Raw genomic sequence first — 10,308 nt, 5'->3', positions numbered from 1 at the left:
TTTTCTTCATTTATAGCCTCACTGATGATTAAACGTCAAATAAATACTGACTCGTGAAACCTTACATGAAGATCTTTATTTACAACATTATTGCGACCAAGCATTACCCAAAACACTTAATGAGGTTGAATTGACCAAGCCGTCTTGGTTTTTTTCCTTTTTTAAAACAGTTTTATACTTATATCATTGGACGTTGAATCATTAGTGTGACCATTATATAAAGCAAAGTGTCGTCACATAAATAAATAAAAATCCCCAAATTAACCACTCTCTAGGGGGTAGAGAAGATTCAAAATACCACCCCTGGTTTCCGGTCCTATTTTGTAGACAAAACTTTCATTATCAATTCCGGAAAGGAGAAAAACAGTGCCTTGCATATCTAATAACATAAAGTGTATTTATATCAATTGATTATTAAACTTTATGTACACATTGGCTGTCAACATAAGTTGTGTCCGCATTTCTTCAAATTTAAAAATGAGCACCAAAATTAAAACAAAATCGTTATTTATTTAAAAGGGTGTGTCACACCAGAATATTTTATAGTCCCTGGGCAGGTGCCTGAAGCGTAAGACTGATCATTTTATCTTCATGTAACAAAAAAAACATCAAGATGCGCTGCGATCGGTATACCACTGCAGCGCCTAATTCACCACCATAGGTGCGGGAAGGGAATGATTATAATTATTTTATTTGATTACAAGCCTTAAAAATGGGATGTCAAGTAAACGAAAATGAGCATTTTCGACACCTCCTTCTGTTCGCGTTTAATTGAGGGAATAAGGAAGAAAACAAATAAGGAGAATACATTATTGACCTATTTGTTGTAAAAAATTAAGGAAAATACATAATTAACTAATTTGTTGTATTTTTTCTCTTGTTCTCATCATTTTGAAAAAAAAACGGACACGGGACCTAAGGCCCTTTTCACACATGCCACGCCAATCCACCCGGCCCGGTAACTTTACGGGTACACCCTACAAACGCATACACAATGTATCACCTTTTGTAGGGTGCAACCGATAAAATTACCGGGCCGGAAGGATTGGCGTGGCATGTGTGAGTATACATATAATATTTTTACATTGGCGGGCTTATTGCCAAATTACTATTTCTTCCAACCAACCAATAAAGTAAAAGGTTCTGTTTATACCACATAAGTTTCAAAACGTATGCGAGTAAAATAAAATAAAATACATACTTACAAAGATTCTAGTCTTTCGACGCCCTTTCGCGGTGTAATGGCTATGACGCTTGACTCACGCACGGAAGGTTCCGGGTTCGATTCCCGTTGAGAAAACAAAAAATAAATGACTTTTCTCAAGCCAGGGTGTTCTGTGTTGCAATTCACTGTAATTGAGCTTCCTGAGCCTCAATTACGAAAGCTATCTTCATCTGTATATATCGAGACGGTATACTTAACTTCTGTACTATCTGTATCTTACATCGGTATGTTCTACCTATTTGTTATATCGACATCATATGATCGAAACAAGCCAATGAATGACCGCAAAAAATTAGTCCGCGCTCCTTACGTCATTAACATTGAAAATAGTTCTCATTTATATTTTCAATAGGTTTCTGTGATAGAAAATGCCCACTTCAAACCAATTATAAACTCCAATGAATCCCAATTCAAGCAAAAAAAGTTCGCTTGAACAAGATTTTTATGTGACTTTTTACCATTGCCAAAACGATATGCTTAACGATCGTCTGCATTTATCGACTCCGAAATTGACATTATCTCTCTCATATTTTTAATAGGCTTTTAAGAAAAAAAGTGCCAACCACAAAACGATTAAAAATTTCAATCAATCGTAATTTAAAAAAAAATGCTCGGTGGAAGAAAAAAAATGACACTTTTAATGCGTAGATAAACGTATTGAGGGGTTCTAGACACGTCGGTATAAACCGATGTAATTACATCAAAACGTGATGGTGGGGGGGATCGGTAGTATATCTTTGCAGTCGGTCGGGAGAAATTTATCTTCAACTATGACGTCATACTGAAGCTATGTTATTTTAGAGCGTAGATATGTGTACCGTGACGTACGCTTCCCCTTGTTTCATATCTGCGGCCTCCGTAGTGTAGTGGTTAAGACGCTTGACTCACGCACGGAAGGTTCCGGGTTCGATTCCCGGTGAGAACACAAAAATTAAAAATGTGATTTTTCTCAAGCCTGGGTGCTCTGTGATGTAATTCACCACTGTAATTAGGCCTCCAGGCCTGTTGTGGTGCAAAAAAATATATTTAAAAAAAAAAATGAAACTTGAAGGTAGGGGATCGGTAGTATATCTTTGTCATAGCTAGAGATAATTTTTCTTTGACTATACCGTCAAGTGAAGGTATGACGTCTTTATCTTTCCACCACCCTGGCCTGTTATGGTACGAAAAAAACCTTTAAGCAAAACATGTTGCTTATAATACCCGGGAATCAAACCCGGTTCGTATTTATGGTATCTAAGCGTTATAGTAAGTATGAATATTTATCAACAAAGAATTAATAATGTGTGATATATGCTGGCATAAAGTATATTATGAATAATCATATGAAAATAACAAAAGACTTCCGTTTTACACATTGTATGCTGGGAGCAGAAAGCCTACCTTTGTTTCGCATCTACCTACCAATAAAACTAAAAATAATATAAAATCAACGCGCCCTACGTAAAGTGAGCTATCTGCAAATTTTCAGGCGTTGCCTAGTATGTAAGTGAAATACTTCAATAAGATGAATCTCACCCGCATAAATAAAGACACAGACATAGTAAACATACCTCCCAGAGGAGGTATGTTTACTAGGGGTGGAATGACTGACAGGTATTGAAAGGAGGGTGAGTGCTGGGAACAGAGTGAACGGAGCACTTAAATCTACCTTGGCAAATAAATGTTTGTCACAAGAGGCAAAATTAGCAGTTCACAACGGAGTCCTGGTCCCGACCCTCATGTATGGGAGCGAAGTATGGACATGGAAAAACAGGGATGAAAGTAGGCTGAATACTGTCGAAATGCGATCTCTCAGGCAAATGTGTGGTAAAACTATGAACGATAGATGCACAAATGTTGAGATCCGTACCTTATGTAAGGCTGAAACAAGCATTATCGACAAAATCAAGGAAGGAGCTCTGCGCTGGTTTGGACATGTAGAACGAATGGACAGCGAAAGAACGGCTAAGAATATTTACCATGCGAATGTTGAAGGATGCAGAAATAGAGGTAGACCGAGAAAGACATGGCATGACCAAATCCAACAAATACTTGAAGATGTACATCTCAAAAGTCGGAATAATCGGCGCGCGTGCATGAGAAGATGTATGAATGTAGAGGAACCGAGATCTGTATGCAAAGATAGAGTGATGTGGCGTTCTATCCTCTCTGCCTACCCTTACGGGGAAACGGCGTGATGGTTTGTTGTTGTTGTTGTTGTTGTGTCACATCTCAAGTTCTCTTCCGCTTCTTCTCGGTCAGTTATGCAGATTGGTCCGTTGATGGTAAGTTAACCGGAATCTCCCGCAACTCTTTTATCATTGGGTATTTCATATGAACCAGTGACGTCGTTCAAAGTAGTTCCTCGTTTATATTACATAATATAACAATAATATATTACTTTAGCACACCTTTGAAATGAGATAACTTCGAAAGAAGAACGTCGACCGATCTTATGACTTTATATAAAATAATAAAACCAATGTTTGATACCCCTGATCTACTGAAATTGATTTCATTCTATGTACCACCTAGATTAAGCAGAACATCTACAATATTTTATTGTCAAAAGTTTCGAACGGTAGCTCAATATAACTCACCTATTGTTAGATTACAGAATACCGGGAATGAATATGCATCACATTTTGATATATTTAGTTTATCTCTGCCTAACTTAAAAAATAAAGTGACCAACATATTTTTATCAAAAAGAGCAAATCATCTTCAGAAGATTGGGTTGGAATAGTTATAATTTGATTGATTAATGTGTTTTGCTATTGTATAATTTCTTTAAAATATGTATGTATTTCAAGTAATTAATAATGTGTACAGTACGAGTATATTAATATTTCATACTCGATTTTTTTTATTTTTAATATTTTTATTTCTAAGCACTCTTTATACCACATATATGTAAATGGCAGAAATGCCGTATATAAATAAATAAATAAATAAATAACTTCTCCTGCCTACCTCTGTGCCTGACCCATAATGATAAAAGGGTTATAATATAATACATTTGTATAGGTACACGTGTATTCAACACGTGAAATTCGGTAGCAGTATAAAAATACAATAAATATTTTGAATCCTACCCCTAGTGGATAGGTAATCCAGATTTTCCACATTATCTTCTCATTGTACCCTTCGTTTTGTTCAATGAACGGTTTCAGATTGACCAATATGGTATAAGTTTAATCTCGGAATACCCTTGTATACAGAACGAATAGAATTAAAAGCATAAAATTTATGGGCGCATATTAACATTCTTCGCTTTTATGAAAGATATTCGATTACCGAGGAAATGCTTCCTCCTTTTAAATTTTAATGCGATGCATTCAAAGTTTTCAGATAAAAGAAATCACTCAAATCACGATTTTAGGATCAATGGTGTGTTCAAAGATTCGACATGGTTGCACGGCGCGGCGTCTTAAAAATCTCGGAAAAATAACATACGTAATGTATCTAATTGTGAATATACTGCCCTCGTAAGAAAAAAGGACGATTCTACATAAAACAAAAAACAGAGAAAATAAATATTTTGTAACTCGGAGATTGAAAAATTCGCTGTGTGAAAAATACTACAAAAATTAAGTATATTATTATGCGACAGTGTGTATTATGGTTTGTCGTAACGGAATATATATATTAATTTAAATAAATTTTACGTTATATATTTAAAAATTAACATTTTTACCTTCTTTTTAGTAAAAAGAATCAAGAAAATATGTCATACTTTAATAAAAACACGTTTCTAGCCAGAAACGCCCATTTTATTTAGTAATTACTTAATTACTTAAACGTCTTTCTTTTTTAGTGTTAATATGCCAATTGATTCTACTCAACTAAATAAAATAGATGTTACTGGCCATTTACTGTTTTTCAAACTAGTAACGCCGACCTAATAACCAAGTAACTTCGAAATTACCAGCAGATCTTAAATTTAATTGAAAACGAGTAGGTACATTAATTTCAGATGTTTTTAAAAACGAAATAGAAGAAAAAATAAGTATTTTAATCAGACTTGAATAATTATTATATAAGTCAGAACAGCCTTTTATATTTGGTAATCTTCAAGACTTTTTGCAGTTTAGTCTCATTTATCAGTGAAAATAATAGGGATGTGGTTATTTTAGGAAGATAGATGTATTTTTAGTAGATTGGTATTTTATTATGTATATAACTCATTTTCGAAAAAAATGATAGATGCGTACTTCTTTCTTATGACGGCAGTATAGTAATCTAAACTTTGATGCCATAAGGCGTCCTTTAGAACAGAGAGAAAAAATATTTCGGAGGCACTGCAGTACCTAGACAGTCCAAATAATTGCCTGCATGCGTTATTACCTATATGTGGCCTCTAACTTATTCCATGCTGCTCGCGTATAATTGTTCCATAGGTCCGCAATATATATGAACGTCAAATACGATGTAAAGATGATTTTCTTCACTTCGTCACTGCACTGAAAGAAGCGACTTGCTAGCACAGAGGCCCTGACATTGATGGCTCTTATCTGTCTCTCTATGTCCTGATCATCTTAACAATCATCAGTCAGCATGTGCCCTAGATACTTGACCGTTGACGTTACCGTTAAACTGTTGTCCAGGAATACAGGTGGTGATGGGTGATATGTTGATTAATCCTTAATTTAATTGAAAGGGTTTTTTTATTACACCAAAACAGTTGAACAGACTGGTGGATGATCAGTTTTAGACTCTTCCTCTCTATCTATGTATCATAATGTGTACTATTGACTTAGTTGTTTTTGTTTACTATTGTTTTTATAGTCTACATGTTGTACCCTAATAATGTATTGTGCACTTTTTAAAACATGTTTTAGTAAATACCTAGTAGTAGTATGTATATTGTAATTGGCAGTTTGGCTGTATTGTACGCTTAAATAAATAAAAAAAAATAATAAAACATGTTTTTTTGAGTTTATGTTCATCATATTCATGCTTGGGTTTTCTTATAAAACTTTCCTTTTTTTTCTTTTAAAAACATATTAGAGTGTCAGATAAAAATAAACCTTTAAAATTTGTCACTTCACTGATTAGGTAGTGGATGCTGTGAACACCTAAATAATGATTTTCAGGTATCGTTTTTTTACCCTAAGGATCCCTTTGAGAAATAAATAATTCAAACACGTGTCTGACCCTGTGTATAACTACAACCTACAACAATGACAAAAGAATAGAAACATATCATAAAATTGCTTCTGCCCACTGTTCTGAAAATAAAACATTAAATTAAAATCTCAAGCTCGTTTATGTGTTTACTAAAGAATTGAACGCGGTCTTGAAATAATATTATTCTACGCTTTTATGGTCTTTTGTATTTTATTTTTGTGCATTGTCCCGGGGTTTATGTTATGAGGGTGTAAAAAAACAATACAATATAAGTGGCATTTTATAAAATTACAGATCCTTATTGACGCGATCATATTCTTGATTTTGAAATCAGTAAATAATCCAGAGTTATTGAAATGTACGAGTGTCTCTGTGTGGTGTTTGGCGATTTTGTATGTTTGTCGTAGAAGATTTTGGAGAGACTACATAAACATTATGAGCAGCGACAAACTGGTGTCCGCAGCAGTCAAATAATCATTTTCCGGACGATGCGATGCTCACCTGAAAGACCTCAAAACGATGGAAGGATAGTTGGGATTCATCACGGGAGACTGAGTAGTCTATGTAGAAAAAATCGTCAGATCTACAAAAAGATAATGAACAAGAAGAAGTATGTTTGTCTATGTGCTTGAATTTAATATCGCGTTTGATTTCAGGAAAGCTTGACAACAGTTTTATATTATTATTTCACGTCTTTTTTTTTACTGTACAACTGCGTGATCGAAGTATTTAAGTCACGTACTAGGTGACCAGACAGGACGGACAAATTAATGGTACAAAGACGGATCGAAGAATCTCGATCCCATGGAATTAGTCCAAGATGGACTGACTTGGTGAAAACGGCGTCTCGCGTCTATCTCCAGGAAGCTTCCGTAAGTGCTGGAGACAGAAAAAGCGGATGAAGATAAATCTTGGAAAAGTTCTTACCTTCATCACTGTGACCACAAGTGCTCTCAAAAGAGTAAACGACTAAAAATAATAATAACAATTTTATTTTGTGATCGAGTGACAAAACCCACAAGCAAAGCTAACAACACTCACATGATTTATTTATACATACATACAACCTCGTATAGGCTTCGGAAATGAGAATTTCGAGAGGACCAAACTCCGTGGTTCGACCGCGTCCTACCATAATTTGCGTTGGGCACCGTCCTTAACGATAATTTAAAAAAGACCCCGTAAATACAAATATTTTAATAAATCACAAGAGCGTAAAAGAGTTTAATTGTAAATATATATTTTCATTGAATACACCTAACTAGATGATTTTTAAAAATGCGCAGAATTTCTGCTAAGGTAAATGAAACAATTGACCAATAAATTAATCACAGAACACAAAAATATTATTTGATATTTTTAGGGCTTATTTTTTGTCAAAAATATTACATCGCCTAAAAGGTTTCAAAATATGTGCATATCAAAAACTGTAACGTTTTAAACTCTTAAATCAAAGTAAAAAATGCGTTTTTACCGTAATTAAAATAATAAAATACTACCTTTTTAGGGGTCGGAAAGGTATTCATGTTGATGTTTAGTTCAAAACAACCCCTTTTTGTTTTTTTGTCCACCCTTAACGATAGATTCATAAATATAATGAATTAAATAGGTAGCTTTGTTTTTAAAAATGCAGTTTTCGAAATAGTTTACTCATATTATGTTTATCTGACTTGAAGTTAGGTCTTATATACTATTTTGTTTTCAAACATATACGTTATACCCTTGTACTATTATATAATATTTTGGTGCTCCTTAAACTTTATAATAATTTTAATGTTATTTCATATTCATTATATTTAGATTAATTTTATTTTATAAATATGTTTATTGAAACACCACATTGAGTTTTTATATTACAATAACAAAATGGTGCATATGGTACTGCATTGGGACATAGTAAATAGAAGCGTATATGTGATCATTTGTAATATACACGAAGATTAGATGGAATGGACAGTGGAATATTGTCGCGAAAAATATTAATAATAAATATTGCACTTTGATTTTGCCCAGAAACAAACCCGGGACCTGAATAATGGTAAGCAAACGCACTAATAGTGGACTACGAGGCGAACTTATCTCAACGTGATTTCCTTTTTAAGAATTTTTACTAAGAGCAGCAAGAAGGAAGTTCAGTGCAACGAGTGATAAGATATATTTAAAAAAATCTTAAACGCGGTAAAAATTAGATCATTTAATTGTACGGCAAAGTTTCTCTAAAATGCGTGAAAAAATAATAAAAATTATTTTGAAACATATGAACTACTTTGAACGACGTCAAAAGTTCACAGAAATCAACCAATGACAAAGTATTGTGATACATTTCCGGGTACCGGGAAGCCAACCCACCAATCAGGACATTTCACAGTAGAGAATTTGTGACGTCACAGACGGAATAACGTAAAAATCAAAAAACTTTTAACAATCATAGCGCTGATACATATATATTTTTTAAATTTGGCTTAGTTTGATTAACAACTTAAAAAACACTGAACTACCCCATTTAGCCGAAAACCACGTCAAACGCGGATAATTTATAAAACTAAATAATATCCGTACGTAACGCTTAAAATAATTAACAACTTTGGAAATGGTAATAGCATTCATAAAAAGTCAATAAATAAGTAAATTGTTCAGTAAGGTGAGACACATTTTTTAAAATTGTGTCTAGCCTTAATCTGATCACTACTGGGTCTTTTTCATAGAACCCTAATTCCCAACAAAAATAAAAGAATTGGACCCTCGATTCAAGATAACTAACTCCCTGCTATGATCTCATGTCGAGTATTTATACAACAAATTATTATTATTATTATTATTATTGGTATCTATCAATTTAATAGAAACCTACTCCCAACCTAGTAAATACACAGTAAACGCATGTTCAATAAAATAAGCTTTTCAGCTTCATAGTCAGATGCACCAATAAAAAGTTAAGCTTAAATAAATATCTCTCATTTAAGCTCTCAAGGGCAAAAACTATTTTCAAGAAAGGAGTCAACGACTGGATTTTCCTTGGTTGAGTAGGAAACTCCTTGATGATTTTCTGAATATTCGTTTTTATTGTTTACCATATTGATGAGCCACATATATGTTTTTTTAATTTGTTTTTTATGTTTCTGATCCTATATTTCTTGCCTCCTCTTTCACAGTAGTAGCCGCTCGATTGTGGAATAATCTACCCAGTAATGTTAAAGACGCCCCTTTTATTTACATTTAAATCAAGATTGAAATGTCACTATCTAAATATTTAAATTGTTCCTTTATCCTTCTTCTTTCCTTCCCATCCCCTTTCCTCTCTTCATAGTGTACTGTTAATTTTTTTATTTATATTTTTATTTTGTTGATCTTTGTTTTTAATTTTTGTATAAAATTGTAAGATTCAAAATGTCCATGTATTGATTATTTTCTCAAACTGAACGGTTTGGGTAGGTAGAAAGAAATTGCCTTAAGGCAATATGCCCGCCCTTATATGTATAATATATATATATATAAAGTGTCAAATAAAATAAATTTGTGGTAATATACTCATCAATAACTTATGTACATAAATAAATAAATAAGTTGCTTTACCTTAATTTTTTTCAAGCTTACACATTTTGCCAAAAACGTAAATATTATTAAAATTTTGTTTTTTTAACATAATCTAATTTCGGTTTTTTTATCTTACCTCAAGAACTTCCCTTTTAACGAATTTAAATTCAAAAGTTTTTTGAATTTGTCTTTTTGGCTGCAAGTCGTTTCTGGTGAAAAATTCAATAAAGATGTATATTTGACATCAACCCTCTACAAAATGTTGGCAGATAATTTTAACTAACTAAATCGCAGGGTCGGCATTTTGTGCATATAATTTTTTATTGTTATTTCCCTTTTTTTGTTGGGATATTAACAGTAATATAGCAAATATACGCGTAAAAACGAAAAAAATATAAAATGAAACCAATAACAGATATTCACAAAAATGCATTACA

The sequence above is a fragment of the Micrasema longulum genome, unplaced genomic scaffold (genome assembly GCF_059751315.1).
Source record: "Micrasema longulum isolate JH-2025_06_02 unplaced genomic scaffold, ASM5975131v1 h1tg001430l, whole genome shotgun sequence".
NCBI classification, from domain to species: Eukaryota; Metazoa; Arthropoda; class Insecta; order Trichoptera; family Brachycentridae; genus Micrasema; species Micrasema longulum.
The sequence above is the reverse complement of the archived record's forward strand: the minus strand, read 5'-3'. Positions refer to the sequence as shown.